The sequence below is a fragment of the Stenella coeruleoalba genome (genome assembly GCF_951394435.1).
Source record: "Stenella coeruleoalba genome assembly, chromosome: 20".
Classification (NCBI taxonomy): Eukaryota; Metazoa; Chordata; class Mammalia; order Artiodactyla; family Delphinidae; genus Stenella; species Stenella coeruleoalba.
The window spans coordinates 3,105,734-3,128,453 of record NC_137166.1 but is presented as its reverse complement, the minus strand read 5'-3'; the positions used below and the strand labels follow the sequence as shown (position 1 = coordinate 3,128,453).

The following is a 22,720-nucleotide window of genomic DNA, read 5'->3' as shown; positions in this document are numbered from 1 at the left end:
TAATCTTTAAACTGAGCCCTGAAGGATGAGTAGGACCAGGCAGACAAGCAAAAGGGTTGAGACTGAGGGTAGTATTTCAGGCGGAAGGAAGGCTCTAACAAGGGACGGAGCGGGGAACACTGCGAAGGTGAAGGAAGCCTAGAGGTGCTGGGGAGGCCAGCAGTGTGAGAACACAGACTTGGAGCTTCCAGGCCTGGCGCTCTCTCCGCTCTGCCCGTAGGTCCCATCCCAGGACTCTGCACCTTATGGAAACAACATGTCCTCCAAGTTCCATGTTCGGAGAGAACTGGGTGATGAATACTGAGTGGATTTGCTCTAGAAAAGGCTTATTGTGGACTGGACTGGGGTTTAGGGCTTGAGGGAGGAGCCCATATGGTTTATAAATAATAAAATACCTACTAATATGGTACACATCATAAGGAAGTAAATTCTCTCCAAAAAGAGGAAGTCTATGGAGAGAAGCCTATGGTACCCCAGGATGGAATGAGCTTCCCAGTGACGCTCAGCATCTCTGCAGTTCTCGTGGCCTTCCCAGCATAGTCACAAGGTGGCAGGGGTTTCCTTAAACATCACACCCTCAGATGACTTTCTTCAAAGGCCGGGAGACAGACAAGTGACCTCTCTCCTTTTACTGGGGAGAAAAACCTCTTTTCGAGGAGCCTTACAGGGTACCTTCTCTCGTGGCTCATTGGCCCAAACTGGGTCACATGCTCACTGCTGACTGTAAGAGGCTGGAAAGGTGATTATCTGGGGAGAAGAGGAAGAGGGATTAGCATGTGGCTGTCTGTCACATGCCTCTAGCTATCGAGGTGATAAACCCACCGAAAGGAATGAGTCCTCTTTCCATTCCCAGTTCATAGTCCTGTCGGCTATTATCAATTCCTGCAGTTCATGTCTGCTAGTGTTTCAAGGAGTGATGTGGTACAGAAGAAGCATCTGACAGAATTCAACACTCAGCCGATAAGAAGTAGAAAGGAACCTCCTCAACACGGCGAAGAGCAACTAGATAGTCATGCTGGGAAAACACGAACTCCAACCCCTACCTCACGCCATATACGAAAATTAATTTAAAATCTACCAAAGGTCTAAATGCAGGAGCTAAAACTATAAAACCTTCTAAAAGAAAACATAATATATCTTCACAAACTTGGGGCAGGCCAGGACTTCTCAGACATGATAGAAAATGCACTAATAAAAAATGGATACCATATGTATATGTATAACTGATTCACTTTGTTATAAAGCAGAAACTCACACACCATTGTAAAGCAATTATACTCCAATAAAGATGTAAAAAAAATAAATAAAAATAAAGGCAACAAAACAAAAATAAACAGGTGGACTACTACAAGCTGAAAAGCTTTTGCATAGGAAAAGAAACAATAAAAAAAATGACCTTAATTTGAAAAAAAAGGATAAAATTCAAACTTAAAAACATTTGCTCTTTAAAAAGCACTATTAAATTACAGCAAATTACAGCAAATTACAGCAAATTAAAAATGAAAGGCAATGCCAATGCAGGGGACACGGGTTCGAGCCCTGGCCGGGGAAGATCCCACATGCCGGGGAACAACTAAGCCCCTGCGCCACAACTACTGAGCCTGTGCTCTAGAGCCCATGAGCCACAACTACTGAGCCCACGCACCTAGAGCCCATGCTCCTCAACAAGAGAAGCCACCACGATGAGAAGCCCACGTACCACAATGAAGAGTAGTCCCCGCTCAACTAAGGAAAGCCCGCACGCAGCAACGAAGACCCAATGCAGCCAAAAATAAATAAATAAGTTAAATAATCATTCTTATTATTAAAAAGAAAGGCGAAGCATCACACTGCAAGAAATACAGAACACAGAGACTTACCTGTTCTCTTTAGGAATGAAGAATATAGAGAGTTAGGCCCTTGGGTGTGGAATGTGCGTCCACAATCATCATTACCCATCAGTCATTATCATCAGTAAAGGAAGGGCTGCCATCAGCTGAGCATCTCCTTTGTGGCACCATCTACTTTAGACACACTGTTTAATCTAAATCTCTCACCAGTACTGTGAGAAAGAGCACGGTTTCCCAATCACAGATGAGAATCACACACCTGGGGTGGTAGATGGCATCAGTGGTGCCAATTCTTCACCCCTTCCTATATTTTTGCTTTTGCCTTGTAACCGTGAGGAGCTCTCCCTCTATGGGCAGGGTGACATGCTCCACCCCTGGACTTTGGCCTCAGCCACATGACTTGCTTTGGCCACAACAAGGGAAGGGCCTTTGATAAGGGCTCCAACACTGGGATGTGCTCTGTTGCCTCTTTGCCGTGGCCATGAGGGCAGGCCTGAGCCGGCCTGCTAGACATGAGAAACAAGTGCAGCTGAGTAGGCGTCCTCTCCACCCCAGGTGCAGTCAGCCTAGGTCAGCTGCTGGTCCCAGACACGTATGCGAACCCAGCCAAGATCAGCAGAGCCGCGTGGCTGACCCCCAGCTCATTCCAGATACACAAGCAATACACACCTCCCGTTCTTATGACGCTGAGGTTCTGTGGTTGTTTGTTATGCAGCACTCTTGTGTCAAGAGCTAACCGATACACCCAGTAAGCACTGAAGTCAGAATCTGTGCTCAAGTCTGTTGACTCCACCACCCGTGTGCCTCCTACCCTGACACTCTCTTTTTACTATGGTTCTCATAATTATTCGCAATCATGACAAAGTCTAGGATTTAACATTTTGGAGAAAATAGGAGTGGCTGTTGGGCAAGTGGGCTTTATCTTCTGTGGTTGTCAGAGGGAATGGGAGGGATACGATTTGGAAGGTTGGTGGGAGTCAGAACACAATCCACGCCACGGGGCTGGAGTCTGGCCAGTTACTATTCCCAGTTTGCTCCCCATCCTTCCTGGTCAACCGCAGCCACATGCCTAGAAAAGCTGTCTTGTATTCGCCTCTAGCACCTTAGGAAAGAATGCTAATAGGAATGCTAGCTCTGATCCTAACAGCTAAAATGCACCGAGCACCTGCTCTTACTAAGCCCCACACGGGTCACCCCATTTCATCTTCCCAACAAACCGAGAACCTTAATATTTGCATTTTACACGTGAGAAAACTGAGGACACGCAAAATGTCCTCACTATTGGTTTCTGGAAGAATTGCAAACTAAAGAGTGATATTTCACAGCTTAGAATCTGTGAAAGTTATCGGGAGAACTGCCGATAACAGAGATATCAATTACATTTTAATAACTCACTCAACAAACCAGTTCGACGTAACCGTTATTCACGAGGCCAAGCGATGGAGTACGCAAGCTTCAAAACGCAGGAAACAAAAACTGAGAGTGCGAACAGGAGACAGTCCAATCCATAAACACAGCGGGGCTTCCAATACTCCTCTTTGATAAAACAAGCAAACAAAACCAATCACAACAGGCATAGAAGACTTCAACGCTATAAACCAGCTTGACCTAGAGGATGTCAATGGGACACGCGACCCAACAACAGCAGAGCCCGCATCTTCTCCTGGGCACATAAAGTATCAACCAAGGTAGACCAACCACTGTGGCTCATGGCCTGTGTTCGTACAGCCCATGACCTAAGCGTGGTTTTTATATTTTTGGAGGGCTGCCGAAGACAAGACCAAACGAAACAATGAAGACTACGCTACAGAGACATTACTTGGCTTGCAAACTCTAAGATGTCTGCAGTCTGGCCCTTTGCAGAAAAACCTGCCCTTCTACTCTTCGAGGTCATCAAGCAAGTTTCAGGAAATTTGAAAAGGTTGAAAATGTACAAAATATATTCTTTGACCACAGTGAAGCCAAACTAGCAATTATTAACATGAAAGTATATTTTTAAACAGCGTAAATATCTGGAAATAAAACAAATAGACCAACGGCACAGAACAGGGTGTCCAGCACCAGATAGACGTACATATGGGCATTTCTCACACACCGATGAAGATATTTCAATACGTCGTGAAAAGGACCAACCACTCAATAAGCAGCGTCGAGACAACTGGCAAAAGTGCAAAAGCAAAAAACTTACACCATAAAACTATTAGGAAGAAATTTAAACGATTTTGAAAATAGAGAACATTTTCTTAAAAATATAAATGCAAAAAATATATATATAAATGCAAGGGCTTCCCTGGTGGCTCAGTGGTTAAGAGTCTGCCTGTCAATGCAGGGGACATGGGTTTGAGCCCTGGTCCGGGAAGATCTCACATGCCGCAGAGCAACTAAGCCCGTGCGCCACAACTACTCAGCCTGTGTTCTACAGCCCGCGAGCCACAACTACAGAACCCTCGAGCCACAACTCCTGAAGCCTGCGTGCCTAGAGCCCATGTTCCGCAACAAGAGAAGCCACCGCAATGAGAAGCCCGTGCACCGCAACGAAGAGTAGCCCCTGCTTGCCACAACTAGAGAAAGCCAGTGCACAGCAACGAAGACCCAACACAGCCAAAAATAAACAAACAAGTAAATAAATAAATAAGTTCTTAAATATATATATATATATAAATGCAAAAGCAAACCGTGTCAAAAATCTGTATAACAATCTACACCATAAACAAAGTGAAAATCCAAGTGACCAACGGGGAAGAGATACTTGCAAAATGTAATGCACAGCAATGACTAATATCAGAAGCATTTAACACACCTTAAAGATCAGGTTAAAAAAGATAACTACTCACCTACAGGACGTACAAGCAGAAACGTTCAAAGGATAAGGAAGGCGGCACCTGAAAGTAGAACACAAACACCACGCGTGAAAAGTGTCCGAATGCATCGGCCAACAGGAAAACTCCAATGACTTTAAAGATATTGCTACTCGTCCATACATGAGTCATAATGCAAAGACTGGCCATGGCCAGCATTGGGAAAAGGAAGGGGAGTAAGCTTAGCCATCGCTGGTCCACAAACTGCTATGTCGTTTATGGAAGCAATTGACAGGAATCTGTTCAAACTGGAAACCCACACACCTGACACCCCACACAAGGCACTTGTGGAAATCTGTTTTGGCAAAGAAATAACCCACATGTGCACAAAGGGGCAGGTCTGAGGATGTTCCGTGCAAATATTTTTATTCTAAGAAGACACAGGAAGTAACTGAAATGACTACTGATATGGACACGGTAAAGCAAACCGTGGCACCTCCGTACGAAAAACGGAGCCCTGGCTTAAACAGTTAAGACTGAAGTGTAGCGGCCATGGAAAGATGTCCGTGTGGAATCCAAAAAATAATACAAGTGAATGTATATGCAAAACAGAACCAGACTCACAGAGAGAACAAACTAGTGGTTACCACTGGGAAGAGGAAAGTGGGGGAGGCGAAAGTTAGGGGGGATTAAGAGGTACAAGCTACCGTGTATAAAACAGGAAAGCAACAAAGATATCTTGTATAGCGTGGGGAATTATCGCCATTATCTTGTAATAACGTTTAATGGTGTATGATCTGTAAAAATACTGAATCACTACACTGTGCACCCGGTATTAACATAATATTGTAAATCAACTATACTTCAATTAAAAAAAAAGATTTCTAAGACACCTTTGTTTGAAAAGGGGGTTCCGGAATATGTTCCGTATTACGCCATCTATGTGTATGAACTACACAAGGCGGCAGCCCTTCTGTGTACACAAATTTATGTCTTTGTAAACCACAGAAAATGTCTTGAGGATATCCAGCAAAATGGGAAGTAGTTTTCTATCCAGAAGGAGAACACAGGTGATTTTTGTTGTTTCTTTAGGTTTTTGTCTATTTTCCATGATAGAGGTGACTTCTGAAATTTTTACAAAAGGTAAAAGTGTGTGAGGTGGTACTTTTTTTTTTTTTTTTTTTTTTTTTTTACAGCATATAGATCCACTCTATAAGGGAAGGCAGCTGTCCTGCTGTTCCAGCCTGGCAAGTTCAATATTCTTTGCACTTTCCAACACGATGTACCTTTATAATTTCATTTTATCCTATTAATCCATCCTGCGCTGAGGGAGATAATCACCCTTGCTGTGAGGGTGTCTGAAGATGTTCTAGGCATTTCAGTTTTATTCTCAACTCTAATTCTAGGAGGGAAGAGTCAGCCTCTTTCCATGATATCTGATACATCCCTCTCCTCCTTAATTCCGAGGGCACTGAGAGGGCCCTTAGCAATGAGGTCACCAGGGAGAGGAGGTCACAAGCTAAGTGGACCAAATGGCCAGGCTCCTTACCTACGTCAGGCCACCTCCTCCCACGCTGCTCCCCCTAATTTTGAGGACTCTGTGCAAATCCCACAGAGCGTGGATACTTAAATTCCAAGTGTGACAAAGCTTGCAAAACCACCCTCAGTGGGAAACCATCTTTCTGAGCATCCCGGGGACCTCTGCGGGGTGGGGGCTGGGGCGGTGGAAGGATGGCAGGGGCATCTCCCAGGAGGAGAAGGTGGAGGAGGATGCAGCATGGAGGGTGGGGACTAAGGGGAGGCAGTTAAGGGTTTGAGATGATCCCTTCCTAGTCTGGAGGCCCGGAGGGTGTCTGCGGAAAGCGTCTCCGAAGGGCAGACTTGTAGACAAACATCAATTTCTTCTCCCAAGCGAGCTGCCTGAAGCCCTCAGCACCCCGGCTCCAGAGTCTCAAAGTAGGTTTGTTAAACCCTCTGCATCATGAAGCACAGATGCGTGGTGAGTCTGTTTAGTGAGTTGCAACCAAGTTATTGAAACAATTTTAAAGCTTCAAAAAATGAAATAGACTGGACCAATGCTTCTCAGACGTGGTCACTGTGCAGACCTGGGGCGGGGCCCTACAGTCTGTATTTCTAACTCAGACGATGCTCACGCTGCGGGTCCAGGGACCACACTTTGGGAAGCCAAGGAGGAGCTATCTAGCTGGATGGGAATAGACGAAGCACAGCAGTGCAGTGCATGTTGCAAAATGACATCTAGTTTTGTGAACATTTATTTCGTGTGTGTGTGTGCGCGCGTGTGTGTCTTTGGATGTGTACTCTTCTAACACACTGGGATCCAAGAAAGTGAAAAACACCGAACGGGAATTACAAACAGGACTCGAGTCGAAAGACAAATCCACTCAGGTGGATCGGGGCCATGGATCATTCTGACTCTATTTTAAACATGAAAATGTTCCTGCAAGGGACGTACTTCTTATCTAGTCCCCCGTTGCTTCCATTACGAAAATTTGAACTTGTGCCATTTCCTGTGGTGAGGGCTGACACAGAGGGGTGAGAAGGGCATATCTATTTTGGACTCTCATTTCAAAACCTCCCAATATCACCAAAATCAACTGGCACAAACAGAGAGCATGGGAGTTTCTTTCACAGAAATGGCAAAGCGCGTCTATCAATGGAGCACATGCAGCCGGGCGGAAGGGCTCCCCAATGGCCGCTCCATCAACCTTGGCAGATGTGTACATTACGCTTTGATCTCCAAGGATGCTGTATTTAGATGACATAATGCCCTCTGGGTTATCTTTCTCCAAGGTAGAAGGGACGTAAGCAGATACCCACTCTTGCAAGATAAAATTAGCACCTCTTTGCTGGTAGATAAACATTTTCGGCAGGAAAGCTCTGATTAAAGTACAAAGCAGCCAGGGGTATTAGGCTGCACCCCTTTGAGTGAAATTCTTCTTTATAATAAAAGGAAATAGCACTGCTATGACATAAGGCAACGGGGAGCTGCCACTCCCGCTGCAAAGACAGGGCTTTGCTACTGCAGCCGTTGTGCAGAGCCCCAGCCTAGCCTAAACTGGGGGCTGGGGGGGGGGAAAGGGGGGACTCTGTGCCGAACCCTCACTCAGAGCAAGTGCCCCGTCGGTCCTGGCGTTTTCTGTTCCCACGTTCCGGGGGTGCCGCGAGTAGCTGTGTGGTCTGCTCACCGCCCAGCGGACCTGGCACTCCCGCCCACCGCAGTCACCAAGCTGCTCACCCTGGTGCGGGGCTGGGTCAGTCCAGAGTGGGGCACCGTCTGGAGAATTCTTGCAAAAGCACTGGGCAGACTCGCTCTGGAGGCACTGTCTACCCCCCGGACACTTCGCGCCGATTCGCACTAATGCGTTTTGCCCACAGGACCCCCGCCCCGTGTATTTCCCTCCCACACATGCCCCTATAGGAGGTCACAGAACTGTGAACTGGACAAGTCCCGGTCCAGCTCGGGGCTGGGGAAAGAGGCCAGGAGTGCACATTGTCTGAGACATTTCGTTTTTCCCCACTGGATGGCTAGCCAGCAAATTCAGAAAATGTCGGTGGCTGGAAGCTTCACCCAACTGCATGTGTTTTTTGATTTTTGGGTACTGGCTTATTTAAGTGACTTACTTTCCAAACATGATTTTCTCTTTTCTAAAGATTCTTGCTTCTTTTCTATTTAGAGAAGACCTTTCAATATTTCCTTTAGGATAGGTTGGGTACTGCTGTATTCTTTTAGTTTTTGCTTGTCTGAGGAATTCTTTCTCTCTCCTTCTGTTCTAAATGATAATCTTGCCGGGTAGAATATCCTAGGTTGCCGATTTTTCCCTTTTAGGACTTTGAATACATTTGCCACTCCCTTCTGGCTTGCGACGTTTCTGTACAGAAATCAGCTGACAGCCTTATGGGGGGTCCCTTGTCGTTAACTCTTTTTCTCTTGTTGCCTTTAGAATCCTCTCCTTAACTTTGCATTTTTATTAGAATATGTCCTGGTGTAGGTCTCTTTGGGGTCAACTTGTTTGGGACCCTCTGTGCTTCCTGTATCTGGATGTTTCCTTCCTTAGGTCTGGGAAGTTTGCAGCCCTAATTTCTTCAAATACATTTTCAATCCCCGTTTCTCTTTCTTCTCCTCCTGGGATCTCTATTCTGTGTAGATTGGCACACTTTATATTATCGCATAGGTCTCTCATATTGCTTTCATTTTTTTATTTGGCTTTCTGTCTGCTGTCCTGAGTGGGTGATTTCCATTACTCTATCTTCCAGGTCACTTATTCGTTCTGTGTTATTCATTCTGCTGTTCATAGCCTTTAGCTCAGCTTTCACCTCAGTGCATTAGTTCTCTAATTTTTCTGGGCTGCTCTTTATAGTTTCTAGTTCCTTTTTACAGTTAACTGCATTTCTATCGACAGCCCTTCTTAATTCCTTCAGTATTTTCATTATCTCCTTTTTGAACTCGGTGTCTATTAGACTGAAGACGTCTGCTTCACCGTTTGTCCTTTCAGGGCAATTCTCTTGATCTTTGCATTGGGAGTGGTCCCTCTGCTTCTTCATTTTACTTATATGTCTCTTGCTCTATGAGTTTGGGAGAAACAATTATCTACTGTGTTCTTGGAGGGCTATTCATATGTGGGAGCATCCCTGTGTAGTCGGCACGAGTTTAGTATTTTTGGTGCGAGGGCTGTTTTCAGTACGGATGCCTATTGGCTCTTTCCTCAGCATGTGCTGGCCGTGTCCCCTTGATAGGAGATGCGACTGGTGTTGTGGCGACCAGAGCCCGCAAGGGATAGTGCGCGGGGACTCCCCTTGCTCTGTGGTTGTCACAGCCCTGTCCAGGGCAGGGTCTGCTCCCTAGCTGTTGGAGTAGAAGCCCCCAGACCCATTTCTGAGCTGCGGCGTGAGGTAGGTGGGACTGGAGCGCTCCCGCTGGGAGAAGAGCCACTGAGAATTCCTTCACTGAAGCCTCCACTGCCAGGACACAGGCAACGGGCCCTGGTGTCCCTCAGGTGCTGTGTTCACGAAGCTGCCAGTGCAGATCTTACCCACTGAAGTCGGGTACCAGGACCACAGGGGTCATCCACCGGGACCCGCTTGGGGAAGCAGCCCAGACCCCGGCCCCGCCTCTGCATGGGTGCCCTCAGAGCCCTCAGCTGCTAAGGCCGGACCCGTCCCAGCTGCGCGAGCATCCGCTGTCCCGTCCCAGAGCTCGTAGAGGCGACCCCGGGAAAGAGGCTGCTAGGGCGGCCCCGCACCCCCTTCACGAGCCCCTTAGCGAGGCGCTTTGCTTCTATGGTGCCCGGGCTTCTTCTGTGAAAACCCCCAGTTGTCACCGGTACTGAGACAGGAGGGAAGGGGGCAGGACACAACCTTTTAAAGACGACAGAGACGTGGAGGACACGACAAAAACCGGTTAGAACCTACCAGGCCCGCGATGGTGGAAGATTCAGTTTCCAGTGGACCCTGAGCCTCATTATACCCTCATTGTAATACATCAGCTGAATACACACCCACCGGCGCCAGGACAGTTCCGGGGCCCACCATAAAGGGCCAAAGAGTGGGCGACGCCCCAATTCCTGGAAGCTCCCGCCTTCCCCAAAATAGTTGGAATAACCGTTCCACTTACTAGCCTATGAAATTATCCAGCCCATAAAAACTAGCCACCCCGTATTTCAGGGCCACTCTCACCTTCTGAGACGGCCCACACTCTCTCTCTCAATAAATCTGCTTCTTACCTATCACTTTGCCTCTCGCTGAACTCCTTCTGCGCTGAGATGTAAAGAACCTGAGCTTCATTAAGTCCTGAGACCAGGTGTGTGATCTCAATGAAATGACAGCGGCTTCGAGTCCCAGCCCGCGGGCTCGAATACCATCCGAGTTGTGCGGTTTCAGCATCACAGTCCGGCCCCTTTCAGGCTGTCTGCAGGCAGGCAACCCCGGTCCTCTCCCCGGCTCTGTCCCCTGAAGCTTGGGTTTCAGCCCCCAGCCCCTGCACGCACCAGCCGGCGCGCGTCTCGGGCTGGGGTGCAGCGAGGCGCCTTGGAACCCCTGTGCCAGTCTCTCTCCGTTCTGGCTGCCCCCACCTGCTGCTGCGCTCTCCTCTGAGCCTCGGAAGCTCCCCCTCTGTCCCGGCTGATGTCCCTCCCAGCGATGGAGCTTCCCAGGGTGCAGGGCCTGTCCTGATTCCTCTTTTCTTTTGTTCTACCCGGTTACGAGGAGATCTTTCTTGCACTTCCGGGTGTCTGATGTCTTTTGCCAGCGTCCGGTAAGGTATTCTGTGGGAACGGCTCCACTGGTAGATGTATTTTTGATGTATCTGCGGCAGGAGCTGTACTCCACGTCCTCCTGTTCCGCCATCTTGCTTTCTCTCTCTTTGTAGATGTTATTAGGTTAAGGGTCTCCAGCTGGGCTCATCCTGAATGGGGCCTGGGACGACTTTCAATCCAACAACCGAGGTCCTTATAAGAGACAGGAGAGAGAGAGAGGAGAGGCCACGTGAAGATGGAGACAGAGGCTGGAGGAAGGCGGCCACATGCCCAGGGAGCCCGTAGCCAGTGCCGGGCCAAGACCCCACAGCCGGAGCCCTATATGGGTGATTCTGGGCTGTGGTTGCGTGTAATTACTAACACCTCCCTTTACTCTCAAAAATGCCCGGTTTGGAACAATAAATGATACCTCCACTCTACGAAGGGTTTTAAGCAAGAGGATGACACCTGGGGAGTGAAAGCCCACGCCGGCTGCCCCGCGCGAGTGGCCCAGACCGGGCAAGGGGGCGTGGGGAACAGCGGCCCTGCACCAGGGTGACTGCACTGGGGAAAGGGGGACAATCACACACTCGGGGATTCCTGGACACCGACACTGATTCCAGGAGGCTCGCTGGGGCACTGGGGTCCCCTAGTCCCCGTAGGGGACTCATATGGAGTTTTAGCTCGCTCCTGTCCCAACGCGGCTGCAGTGCCTCCCCAAACCTGTCCTGTGGTTATTTCCTCCTTCTGGAATGCTTCACTGCGACAGACATCCTTGGCCATGTCCCCGCAAGGGGGGAGGGGAAAGGGGCAGGTCAGAGAGGAGTCCTGGGCTGCTGGTGGGGCAGCTGCTCCCACCGTTTGTTCCAGCAAATTCTGGTCCCCGTCACATTGCTCATTTCATTTACTCCTGTCCTGGATGACCCAGGGGTAGAGACGGTCTGGAGGAGGGGCGACCTCCCCCTTTCAGGCTTTTCCCCTTGGGTCTGGGCTCACGGTTGAGCCTCTCCCAGGGCCTGTGTTCATAGTATGTGGCTCCGTCTTGGCCCCAGTGGACTTGGGAGCCACAGAGGGTCTTCTGACACTGACTCAGAACCCAGCTAAAAGGGACTCAAAAACAGTAAGGATGCGTAAATTCATCCACGTGCTCTGTGCTAGTGATGAGAACAAACACTGACCTAGAGTTTCCCCTGCGCTCGCTGTAAGGGCTCTCTGCCCCTTCAAAGTCGGTGGAGACTTTGGTCTGGGCCCACTCTTCCTGCTTTGGAGGGTCCCCCTTCTGTCCCCTCCCCAGCCAGCCCCGTTTGGCTTTCCCAAAGCTCTTCATCGGTCCTGGGCTGGAGAAGGGGGCCTGCGAGCAGTCATTCACACCTACATATGAATTTCTGTCACTATCTTTCCGTCCCTCTTGGGGAGGGCATTTTGTGAATCACCACTCATTGTGAATGAAAGTAAGATGTGTTCCCCGGGAGAGATACTTCAGTGAGAACAGGCAGAGTCAAGGGAGGCTTTTCCGGGTGCCCGTGGTAACAGGGGGACCACCCTTGCCACCCTTCTCTGAGGAACCCTGAGTTCTCTGCCCTCCGTTCTCCAGGCTGCCAGGCCCCTGTCGCTGTACCTGCTTCTCTAGGGAGTGTTCCCAAGACTCCTTCCCACACCTGACGTGCCCCCTTTACTCTGTCTCTTTCTGATCCCAGACATGTGCATTGGAGTGTCTGGCCAGTAACGATAAATAGTGTCCAAACGCCTCCACTTCCACTCCAAAACCAGGGTCCCTTCTCAGCTTCCCTGTCATCACCTGCACGCCACTTCCCAATGCAAAGTGTGCTCGGCTCACCTGGAAGAACAGGCCCTTCCCTGGTCCCCTGGTCCAAAAAATAAATAGTTTTTTTTCATTTACAAAGATGGATTTGATATTTGATACATTAAAGGGAGGAGGAAAAGCTGCAATGGAATTTCCACTTTACAGTTTAGTATTGATTTTATTTTTCGGTACATCTTTGTCAGCCTTGTTCAGGTTTTGTCTTCATCCATCCTGGCTACTTCGTGGATTCTCCATGCTGAAGCCCTCTGAGATCTCAAATCCTTACAAGAAATATTCCATCCAAGTCCTTAACTATCACCCGATCAATTTCAACATTTCCTCCAGCCCAGAGCAGATTGAGACAAACCCTGAAAAGATTACAGGGCCGTCCCCGTGTCTGCATGGAATTCAACACACAAGCAGCACTAAATCATGAAAAGAATGTAGGGAAATTCGTCCAAGGGCTAACTAAGGGCTATTGTATTTTACAATAAGCATATTTGATGTGATTTGCTTTATTGGTTCATTTTCTGTTAATTGCGCCTCTGATTTTTTCTAATTTTTTTGACATGTTTCCCCCTCTATTGGCTTGTCATTTTCTTATTCATCTGTAGCTCTATTTCTGTGTTTCTACGTTTTTTCAACCATTTTATGTATTGTATAGGTTTACCTTTCTTGCTTTTAATTTCTTTTTCTTGATGTTTAACTTACATCCAGGAAAGTACAGAGAGTACACAAATCTTAAATTTATAGCTTGACGGTTTTACATGTGTGTACACCTCAACAGAGACATACAATAGTCCCAGCACCCAGGGGCCCCCCCAGAAGCCCTGCCCCTTCTCAGCCTAAACTCTCCCCGGAGAAGGTCTCTATTGTGAGTTCTACCCTCAGTGCATGTGGAAAAAATACCAAATTCCTCAGTCACGTTCTTGATCTCGATGCCCTGATTGACTGGGATCTGTTAACGCTACTCTTTGGGCAACCCACCAGGGTCTGAGCCCTTCCTTGCAAACCTCCAGGATCCCCAGGAGTGGGCTCACTTAATGCGCCCCATTCCCCAGCCTGTCTTTGGGGTGACATTCAAGGCATCGCTCAGCCTCTCACCGCACCTTGCTCACCACACCTCGGACCCCACCACGGCTGACCCAGGTCAACATCAGACCCTACCCGACCGATTGTGGCCAAGCAGTGCACCAGGAACGCGAACCAGGAGGCCTGAGGACTGTACTGCAGACAGGGACCTCTGTCTGTGTGTCATCCTTGAGTAAAAGCTGGACTCTGAAGGTGAGGGTCTGAAGATCTGGCTCCTAACACTAACTCTGCCGCCGCAGCAGCATCTCGGGTAAGTCCCTCATCCTTGGCAAATGCCTGTTCAGTGAAGGCCACCACGCCTCCCTCCTGGCAGACATCACTAATCCATCTCCTGGCAGACATCACTAATCCATCTTCCGCTCCCTCCTCCCCAGCCCTGAGAGAGGCAGCATCTAGACCTTTCGTCCTCAGAGTGCTTAGGAGTTTTGAAAACGTCCCAGTGCCCGGGCCCAGCCCCCAAGGGTTCGGATTTAATTAGCCTAGGGTGCAGCCTAGGCGCTGGGGTTTTGCAAAATCACACTGATTCTAAAGTGCGGTCCGGGACTTCCCCGGCGTTCCAGTGGTTAAGACTCTGTGCTTCCCACAGGGAGATCAGCTCGGTGCCTTGTGACCACTGAGAGGGGTGGGATAGGGAGGGAGGGAGGGAGACGCAAGAGGGAGGAGATATGGGGACGTATGTATATGTACAGCTGATTCACTTTGTGACAAAGCAGAAGCTAACACACCGTTGTAAGCAATTATACTCCAATAAAGTTGTTTACAAAAAAAAAAAGACTCTGTGCTTCCACTTCAGGGGATGCAGTTTCGACCCCTGGTCGGGGAACTAAGATCCCACATGCTGCACGGCCAAAAGAGAAAGAAAGAAATAAAATAAAGTATGGGGAGGGAGGGAGACATAAGAGGGAAGAGATATGGGAACATAGGTATATGCATAGCTGATTCACTTTGTTATAAAGCAGAAGCTAACACGCCATTGTAAAGCAATTATACTCCAGTAAAGATGTTAAAGAAAAGAAAAGAAAAGAAAAGTGTGGTGCAAGTCGAGAATGCTTGCTCGGAACCGAGGAGCCTGGGCAGCCACTCCTGCCAAGCAGGTGAAATCCATGCCCTTCTGCTCTAAACCCGGCCACTCTGAGTGGGTCACGGATCAGCGACTTGGGCACCCCCAGCTGCTGGTTAATGAGGGCCAAGCTCAGCCCCACTCACACCTGCTCATCTGGACCTGCACTTCAGCCAGACCCACAGGGCTCGTGCGCACGTTCCACAGAAGGGCCCTGAATGAGACGGGGCCCGGGTGCCTTGCAGCCCTGACATCTGTGGTTTCGTTTCACCCACCTCCCTCCACCACTCACGGGTGCGGGTTTAAGAGATGATACAGTTCCGGGACTGATGTGACAACCTGTGCTTTTCCCTTCTCTCTCTCTCTCTTTTTTACATATGTCCTTAATCAGCAGAAATGTTTTCCCCATAGCTTCTGTAAATAAATCCCTTACTACTAAAGCTATTGTCCTCCAAAGAACTCATGATAATTAAAAAAAAAAAAAAAGTATTTTCCCAAGATGTCCACTTCCCAGTAAAGGTCTGAGTTCATGTGGGTCCTTTCACTTCAGAGGCGAAGGCCCAGGGGCACCTCCACAGGACTGTGACTGGGGGGGCAGGAGGTGGGGTTAGTCACAGGTCCATGTGCATAAAAAGAAATCCATAGAGAAACTTAAGATACAAGACATCAATCAACGGTATATTAAGAAGAGAAAAAAAAAATCATCACCCGCAATCCCACCCGTCTATTATTTCCAGTTTTTTGTATTTGCAAAATGTTGCCATCACTTGAATTACATGTATGTGGGTACTTTAAGAATATCCTAGCGCCCCGGAGAACGGTGTGTTTATGTTAAGGTGATTTGTCTGTGGCGGAAGATTTTAGCTGGTAATTAAAGGAAGAAGGTAGGAGGAAAACTTACGGATCACCAATTACAGATGGGGAAAGGAGTCCAGAATTGTTAAGCAATGTGCCCAGGTAAGTGGCAAAAATCAAAGAGAACCCAGCTTTCCTGACGGCAGAATTCCCCCCACGTACCGCTGTGCCCCTCGCTGTGTCTTCTGCTTTACTCTTTCTCTAGCCCTTCTTATGAGGAGGTGGCATCCCCGTTTTTAAAAAATGAGTTTTCGCTCTCAATACATTCAGGTGTTTTCCTTTTATGGTCGGAGTTAAACAGCAATACGATAATTGATATTTCTTGCAAACCAGCACTTTCTCCATCTCTGCTGCCCTTGTACGAAAGGGGGAAGTGGGATCCAGAGAGGGCAAGCTACTTGCCCAAACAAAAACAGCTTGTCAGAGGCAGAAGCAGGATTTGGACTGGCTCTACTGGAAGCCCAAGCCCCCGGCAGCCATGCTGCCGGGCCGGTGGTCGGGAAGCGTCCAGGCCTCCAGCAGAGCCAGCTTCGGGAAGGAAGGCTGTTTATTGTTCCTGCGGCTCTTTGTGCGGCCCTCGACAAGCTGGAACAGAGTGGAGAAGGAGGCGGCCCCCAGGGGGTTACTGTCCAAACAGATGCAACAGAAACCAGGGGGCAGCCAGGGCGGCAAAAGGCTGGGAGTGGGCAGGGGACCTGTGGGGGAGGGGTCCCCTGTGCTGTCATGTGATGACACGTCATGTGACTCCCACAGTGAAGCCTGAGGCCGGAGGCCTCTGCACGGTCCCTCCCTGCAGCCCCGGGGCATCCACTGCCGCCCAGCACTCGCGTGGGGCAGACCCTGGGCCACTCGCCTGAGGCCCGGCTGCGGTGGGGTCCCTGCTGCATGCGCGCCGACCACTTTGCTCTCCTGGTGTTTGAGAACACGACCCAGGTTCCCAGATGGATCCCCAAGCCAAGCCTGACAGCCTGCGGCCCGCTCAGCGGGAGGGGAACGGGCTTTGGGCTGAGACCCCCGCTCCGTCCCCCCCAACCCCGGTCAGCATCCAGTAACCGTGCAGCACCTCCGACGTGACGTGCACTTCGCCTGTCCCGTTTCATGCGATCTCGAACAACTCCCCGAGCTGGGGACCATTCCCGTCCTACTTCACAGGCAAGCACACTGAGGCTCAGGGTGGTAGAGTCACTCGCCCAGGTGACGGGCTAGGGCTTGGCCTGGGCCTTCACTGATGATCCTGGACCCTGATGTCACAGCACAGAGGCTACAACCCGGCTTTGCTGGCAGACGGCCTGGCGGTGGCTCCTGAGCCCATCCCTTTGGCACCTTCCAGCAGTCTGGGCTTCAGAGATGGCCTGAGCTCCCTGCCTCAGTTTCCTCTTCCATGAGATGCAGGCAGTGAGAACGCCTGCCTCTTGGGGGGTCACTGTGAGGGGTCAGATTAGCTTTTCGCCACGGCTGACAGTCTGTGGGGAAAGACTCTTAGCATCTAACAGGTCCCGTCGAAGGCTGGCGGTTCCAGCGCGTTCACTACCGTGCGTTGCCAATAGTGTCAACCCACCTTCTGTCTGTGAGACAGAGCTCGTCTTTCTGTCTCTCCACGTTCTTGTGCGAAGTGTGGGTGACGACAGTCACCATGAGGGTCACTGGGAAGAGGGGAGATGTTCCAGGTGTCTGCAGAATCCTCTGGGCCTGCACACTTTTTATTTCAAATTTCACAGTCTCAGATGCCCTTCTCAGTCCTTGCCTGGAGCACAGTTCTCTCTGATAATGGTCGTGTAAGCGACGTACAATCAGCATATGGAATATGGCCATCGACCCAGAGAGCACTTATGGCCACTCTAAGTGCCGGTACTTGGGGGTGAAGCTGGCAGAGGACGCCAGGTGACGCCTGGTGGACTTCTCCTTTGAAAAGAAAAGGGAAATGCCTTCCGTTTAGGCTGAAGAAACTCTCTGACAAAGAAGAGAAGGGAGAGGCTTAATAGGAAGTTATTTTTTAAAATTGTGTTTGCTTGGGGGCTTTACATTCAAGTTGTGACTTAATAACAAAAGAAATTCAGTTGGCATTTGGCCGAGTTTAAGTTGGCGTCGACTGCTTCCAACAGGGCGTGAGGGACACGGGTTTTGCACTTGCCCCCGTGGGCTTTTCATCCCCTGACAGACAGGGGTGCCGTCCTGCCACGGGGGGGCCAGGGCGGGAGCTCAGGGCATCTGGATGACGGTTCCCACTGCAATGGGCTTTTCTCATCAACCCGCTGTCGCACCCGCCCCGTAAGTCAAAGGAAACCGCGCGGACCTGACCCAGGCGTGGGGCTGCGGGGCAGATGGACATCTCCTGGCTTTGCTAATTGGGGTTTCTCCTCATCCCAATCAGGTTCTGCTCTTCGTCTGAGCAGACGAGATAAGAAGGAAGCTGGGGTTTCCTAATAAGCCGCCTGGCAGGGCTGCAGGTCATTCCTAAGTGACCGGCCTCAGCAAGAAGCCTTGTCCATTTGGCAGTAAAATCGGTGTGATGTCCCCAGGAAGGCTGGAGGTGAGTGTAAGCCCCTCTGAAACCTGGCTGCGGATGTGGCCTTGAGCTGCGATGTCGCTGTTCCTCTCCTGGGAAAGGGCGTCCTCCTGAGCCCCTGCCCCGTTTGTTCATCAGAATTAGGAATGCTCTGGTGGCCAGTCTGTACCCAAAGCCACAACTGCTTCCGGAGAACAAAAGAAGCACCGATGATTAAGGACAGGTGACTCTTTTTATCGCATGCTTGGACATTGTCAAAATCAAATCGAACAACACAAAATGGTGCCCTTCTTTTGTGTCTTTTCATCAGAAGGACTTGGAAAAAAATGATGTGTCAGCATTTGGGATTTTTTAATATATACAGAAATAATACCAAAAAGAAGCGCTTCAATGAGTTTGTAAATGAAAGCAAGAATATGCTGACCTTAGAATCTTAAAGCCTCCACACATCTAAGACTCCAAACCCAAACTAATAGGCAACACTGATAATGGCGTTTTTTCCTATCTGAATATAAAAAAGTATTCTATGTTATATTGACAGTCGGGCAAATCTTTCCCTTATAAGGTGTTTGACATAAATAGTTTTTATTATGTAACTCAATGGAAGGAATACACACATTTCTTAAAGGTCCCAGCTGCTTTTGTTATCATCCGAGACATAAAATTGGAATCCCGACTTCCAGTATCAAATTTTAGCACAAACCCTATAAAATGTATCTTGTCAGAACGTGTCAGAACCCCTAAGCTCTCTTCGGCTGAACAAACTACAGCTGGTGCTTCTTCCTTAAGGTTGAGAGTCAACTAACTCTCCGTGTGCTCCGGGTTGAGGCAGTAAATTGGTCCAGTTTGCACCCTGCGGCAGGGCTGGCCCGGGAAGGCGAGGGGTTAGATTAGCTGTGTCCCAGCAGCTCGTCCGGGTGACGCGAGCCTGCCGGGCTGAGCCCAAGGCCTGGAGATAGGACCCACCGGCAAGTATGCAGGGAATGTTTTTCCTCGGACTCTATGGAGGTACACAGACCATGGGGATTCTGTCCGCGGTGACAGCCTTAACATTTGCCAGAGCTCTGGACGCCGCTGCAGAAATGGCATCGCCCACCCGGAAAGTGAGAAGGTAACGTTTATTTTTGTATTTTTTTCTCTCTCTCCCGTATACAGACTGTAGAAAGACCACCAAGCGTGGGCCATTTTTTTTTTTTTCCACCGTGATGTACAATTCACATTTGTTAATCAAAAAAAAGTGCCCGAGGTCATCCACCTAGACTTTTTTTTTTCCCTTCTTCTTAAACAGGAAACGGGTTTCAGATGTTTATATGTTAAAAAGTAAGGCTACTAATCTGTTTAGCCATTTACCAGACCCTGGCTCACTCTCTCTTACATTTTAACGTTCAGACCTCATAGAATGACATTCACTTTTATCCCTCTTGTTATTTAGAATTGAAAAAAGAAAAAAAATCTCTCTAGAGTCACCTGCTTTTGGGGGAGCAGTTCCAGCGGAGTTTAAAATAAATGAGTCGGGTAGTTTAGTGAAACTGTGCCCTTAGCCGCATTGGTGCCACGTAGAGTGTTCGAGAATTCAACACTCTCAGGCAGTTCATTAAAATAGACCCTGGACACACGTATTTTCATGTGTCTGTATCTGCAAACGGGCGTACGCTGAGGCGTCTTAGATTCAGAACAAAGATTCACAAATGGACACCGTTACGAAGTCTAGAGCAACGGCAAAATTCGTTCTTCTACGCCTTGGACCTTTTCCTTTGTATCAGTGTGATATTTTCCACAGTTCTCGATATTAGGCTGTGAGTGGTCACAGAGAACGGCCCTTTTCCAAGGGGGTCCGTGGTCATTTGAGAGGACTTCAACCTGATATTTGGAAACAAAGGTTTTTGTTTTATTGCTGGAATTTTTTCCCCTCGCCCCAGGGCTGCTAATTTTAAACAGTCGCTGCTGGTGAAAATATCTCCCTGTGTAGCATGGCAAATCAGTGATCTTTTTCTATGTTGGGGAGGTTTACATATCTATAATATGGGAGAAAGGAGTACAGGCAGGGGAGATTTGAATGGTTTTTAAGTGAATTTGTTAGTATTCAAATCAGCGGCTTTGAAAAGACTATTTTAAACGTAGAGGTCAACGCAGAAGGAATTCTATCACTTGCTAAACCCGGCTCTGATGGCCACCAGCGTTTGACCAAATGCTTTATGTCTGCAGACTGTGTAAGGAGGCAGAACGATGGGTTTTGGAGACATTTCATCAAGGAGAGAGAAACAGCTAAATTGAAACGAGCTCTTAGAACCAGCCCAGCATTCTCTAGATCAGTAAAAGAGGTATTCGTAAAGATGAAAACAGAGACAAAGAAGGATTCTCAATTTCCCTACAATCATCCTCACCTATCTCCCACACAAATATATATTTCTATGTGGCAAAAATACATGTATTTTCTTTTTCACCCAGAGTTATCAGAAGTGGCTGGAGAAATGATGGATACAAGTGTAAAAACGGATATGTAATAAAAAGTCAAACTTTTAAAATAGGGGTGGGATGGGTATGATAAAACAACATTTTAGATTTGTGTTTTTGACAAACAAACAAACAAAAAATCTTGATTTTTCGGGGCATGTTTTATTCGGCGTTCGGATGACACAAGGTGTTAGGAAGCCCCAGCGCAAACCCAGGGTCAAAACACAAAACACAAAACACACGGTCACATCAGAATGTGAGCAGAAAGTGTGTCTAATGTGAAAGAAGCTGCTATAAAGCGGAGCCTTCAGAACGTAAGCACCCGGCGGAGGCCGGTCCGTGTGGAACAAATCCACACCAACCACAGGGGCGCCCTCCAGGACGTGTCTGTGGTACCCGAGACCTGCATCCCGACCGAGGAAAGCACCTTTGGTTTGGGAAGCCCCGAGGAGCTAAAACCGCCGTGGGGAAGCCTGGTGCAGCCGACACGAGTCTGACTGAGGACGGGGGACACCGGGAATCTCCTGCTTCCGGGCAGGACAAGAGGTGCTGGGCTCAGAGGGCCCTCGGCCCTCCTGCGTGAAAACCACAGGACACGAACCACTCTGGGCCGGTCATTTCTTTTTTAAAACGTCTCTTTGGCCCCCAGACCGTTATGAACAGAAAAATGCCGGAGTCTGCAAGTCCATGGCAATCACCGTGTCAGCTCGGAGCCAAGATGTTTCCCAAATGAACACCTGGGTGATGTAAATCACCGCAGGGGTAAACACTTCAGGCCTGGATGTGGGCTGGGCGGGGCGCACCCTCCCACCCCGCCGGGTCCATAAACCAGGCGCTGGCCTGCCCCTTGTAAACGCTCCTTTCACCGAGAAAGACCCCCCTCCCTGCCGGTCTGGGAGCAGATGCCTGCATGGAGGTCGCTCAGATAACGGCCAGAGGCACTCCCACCCTCCCCACTGGCCGACTTACCCCGCGCTGCTCCTGGGGAGTGAAGCTGTCAGAAGTTTATGTCCTTATGAATCGCTTTACGGGGCTACCGGCTTCAAGGTAGATATTTTCGAGGGCGGCATGCAAAGATAAAACCTACGAAGAAGGTGTGTGTTTTAATATCACGATAGCAAAGTCAGAACCAGAATAGTAACGATAACCAGAAGGTCTATATGAAATGTCCCCCAAGTCAGCTGAAATCAAAGCGACATTTCCTCTTCTAAAACAGGGTGAATTAAGATATTAAACTCTCTCTCCTCTGCAGTGTCTTAAAATCCCTGACTTTTAATGGATGGCCATTTGGTGTATGCGATTGTTATAAAAATCCCTGACTGGGGGGAAGTAGATGGCAGATGGCAGACGACATCCCCCCAAAAGATCACCAACTTGAGAGTTTCTTTACGTTCTGATGCTCTAACTTAAAAAAAAAAAAAAACTCCTTATAATTATCGGGCTAGGAGGAGTCTTTTAAATGATATCGCCTGTCTTCAGCCAGACAGACGTGAGGACGCGCAATGTAAACATTGTAAAAGCAGCCCGCAGTACGGGCTTTTTATGGCTCTCTTCCTTTCTACCCGCAGCTCGAATTAGAGAAACACAGAGAATTCGAGAGGAGTTATTCTGCCCTCAGGACCAACCTTGCACCAAAGAAAAATAACCCAGAGAAATGATTCTGCAGCCCAAAACGAAGCCCAGATCAAATGGTCGCTGATCAGAGCAAATGTTTAAATTGGATAAGTCAAATCGAGCATTATTAAATAAAGCTTGTTTAACGTGTCTCGAACAGAAAATGTCTTTTGAAGAGCGGTGTAAACCTGATATGAGGACTCTGGCTGGGTGCACATCGTGGGCTTGGTCGGTGTGCATGGGAATCTGTGTTCTTACGACAGAAAGCGTGATATTCTCCCTCCACGATTTTTCCATGTACAAAATGAAAGCAGAAAGGCTTTCAGGGAGCTCTTAGAAACTGTTAACGCAAGATAATGAATAGGAGACGACTGACCCAGGTTTTAACGTTTATTCGTCAGACAAAGCTCAGCTTGGCCACCGCGGTGACAAGGGGGACAGCGTATGGGGCCGAGGG

General features: G+C 48.8%; 1 long non-coding RNA gene across 1 annotated transcript; it reads right to left on the bottom strand.

The window, feature by feature from the left end:
• Positions 1-4,566: 4,566 nt before the first annotated feature.
• Positions 4,567-21,734, bottom strand: LOC307179358. Its single transcript, XR_013825367.1, has 3 exons — positions 21,619-21,734; positions 10,369-11,091; positions 4,567-4,711 (listed from the first exon to the last, which is right to left on the bottom strand). It is a non-coding gene; the product is annotated as an uncharacterized lncRNA (long non-coding RNA).
• Positions 21,735-22,720: the final 986 nt, after the last annotated feature.